We start from the raw sequence: 2,677 nt of genomic DNA, 5'->3' as shown, positions 1-2,677 counted from the left end.
CACATGTATATCATAATTTATTGATAAAATACTATAAAAAGTGCGAATTTACGTTTTTGCATTTCAGTAGCATCTGCACATGTCATATTCGCAGAGGCCTTCATCAAAGAAGATTCTTTTACACATTGTATCACATTCTCTTTCATTACAGCTTTCGCGGCGAACACGGAATTTTGCTTCAGCTAATTCAGAATCTGGAAAAATCATATAAAATTGGCTTATCGATTCTAAGCTTGCGTACCTTATGAACTGCAACGAATTAATGTGTTGTTGCAATTATAGGGATCTGTGGTTCGGGATTACACTGTGTCAATGCCTGAATGAATGTTTTGTCTAGATAAGAGAGTTATTAACAAACAAATAATGAAAAACATCTACTATTAATTGTTCGCCCCGCCCGCATTCGTATATATATATATATATATATATATAATTATTTATATATATATATATATTGCTCGTCTAAAGATATAAGATATAGTTACTTATTTCACCCAGTGAAGTTGAAGTTTAAAGGTGAAAGAAATTTTGAATCTGTGCTTTTTGCGTAAAAACGTATAATATACAAACATTTCCTCTATGTAATATTAGTGTAAATGTATACTTAGGTATGGGTATTCCATTACCATCTTCTAATTAAATCAACAATTTTGGCTGCACAAAGCTTTCGTCTTATGTTTCAGAAAAATTAGTACCTTTTAAAATAAAACGTCAACTTACCATCTGAAATCTGTCTTGCATTAGTTAACGCAAAGAGTCCAAGAATAACAATAAGAAATAGCAAAAATACCTTCATATTTGCAATAAAAAGCAACACGAACGTTTCAAAGAAATGAATACAAATATATGAATGACTTCTTTAAAATGTTTGGACCTTTATATACACTGTGGAATGTAAACGCAAGAGTTGAGGCGTGTGTGTTTGTTCATCTTATATTTTGTTGATATATTTTTGTATTTTCCTCAAATCAATTTTTGTTTTCGTAAGATGCTTTATCTTTATAATAATAATAAATATTTATTTTATTTAGTAGGTTTTACATTATTGTAACAGTGTAATATGGCTTGTATTGTTTGATTTCAATAAATATAATATTTCCGCCCGCGCTTCGCTCGTGTGGTTGAAGGAAATGAGATGTTTCACCGCAGTAAAAAGTAATAAATATCGCTCTATAACGTCTAGAACTATCAGGACACAAAAATCATACCACAAAATAACTACATTGCGACGTGAGATAATGACAAACAAACAAACCAAGAGTAACGGCTAGTAAGCGTATACACTAAACATTAAAATTAAATTAATATGTGTTATAATTAATTAGTTATTGTGTAACTAGTAAAAGTAATGTGGTTTAGTGCTCAATTACATAAATTGAATTTCGTTCTCACAGCTATTTAACCAACTTCCAAAAACGAAAAGCAGGACATTCTATGTTCATCTGTATGTCTTTTTATACATAAAACGGGGTAATAGTCAAGTATAATGAAAGTAATTATTTGACCTTACTCCATAAACTCAATTTTTTTCGAAGAATTTTCTACGGTATTTTTTACGTAAATTCCTCGTGTTAACGCGATATATGGTACAAATAAATTTGCATAGTATAGACAGAATATATGTTTGAGTACATAGTGTTTTATTGTCATTTTTCCCATGTGTCCTATATATGGGCTTTATGGTATATAGGCTATCGTACCATAATTAACTTAATTAAAGTATTCAAAATTCCACAAAAAAAATATGTAGCTATTATTGGAAGCCAGTATATCTTTATGTTGTATTTCAAGAGAATGGCAGATGGACAAAAAACATATTTGGAGGGAAATAAGTTTTTACCATAACATATTAACCATTGAGATTTCTTCCAGGCAACCTCGCAGATAAGGAAACGCTGTGTATAATGATAAAAAATAATTTATTTATATATTTAGCTATAAATAAAATCGTCGCATAAGTGAAAAAAAAAGTAAGGCCAATTACAAGTTTTCACCATTATAACGTAATTAAAAACGTCGTTCGTAGTATAATATGGGTTATTTCCCGCAGATATAATGTTTAAAAAAAAAAGCATTAGCCATATTATATTTTTTTATTGACTTTTTGTGGTGCCGGAAAGATCTACATTCATCTCTTTCATTAAGAGGTCGAATATAAATAATAGTGCTATCATTTCACATAACATACTAATGATATTATGGTTTTCATTGAATCAAATCATTATTAGCGACTAAACAAAAGATCTCCTATGTGTGTAATAATTTTCATACCGGCGATATGTGACTGCTATGTACTGCTATTTTTTACGTAATATAATAATGTACTATTCAAATATTCTAGCGTTTTGAATTATTCTTAAAGAAAATGTCTTCAGATAAAATTACACCAATCCCATTTGAAATTATCCTATGGTTCTAAATGCTTTCTGTCCATGGCTTTGTCCGCGAATTGCAATGAAATTTCCTTGGATATTAGATGTTTCATCGCAGTAAAAAATAGCCTATGTAACTCTTTAGACTCCTGTCACTAGAAACCAAGTCATATCATAAAAACGCCTGCGATGTAAATGTTAACAAACAAATACACATTCACATTAATTGTATAAGCAAGAATAGATGTTTGAAATATTTAATGTAAGTAATTATGTGGCGAAAAATTTTACATGATGTATATAAA

General features: G+C 29.5%; 1 long non-coding RNA gene across 2 annotated transcripts in view; it reads right to left on the bottom strand.

The window, feature by feature from the left end:
* The window catches only part of LOC119833573, a 3,679-nt gene extending 1,240 nt beyond the window's left edge, over positions 1-2,439 (bottom strand). The window contains exons 1-2 of one of the 2 annotated variants that reach the window (XR_005287962.1): positions 721-2,439; positions 1-194 (exon numbers count right to left, since the gene is read on the bottom strand). This is a non-coding gene — a long non-coding RNA (uncharacterized LOC119833573). The remainder of the gene's footprint in view (positions 195-720) is intronic. The other variant, XR_005287963.1, reaches the window with a different exon arrangement.
* Positions 2,440-2,677: the final 238 nt, after the last annotated feature.

Source organism: Zerene cesonia, chromosome 17 (assembly GCF_012273895.1).
Source record: "Zerene cesonia ecotype Mississippi chromosome 17, Zerene_cesonia_1.1, whole genome shotgun sequence".
In the NCBI taxonomy this organism is placed as follows: domain Eukaryota; kingdom Metazoa; phylum Arthropoda; class Insecta; order Lepidoptera; family Pieridae; genus Zerene; species Zerene cesonia.
The sequence above is the reverse complement of the archived record's forward strand: the minus strand, read 5'-3'. Positions and strand labels throughout refer to the sequence as shown.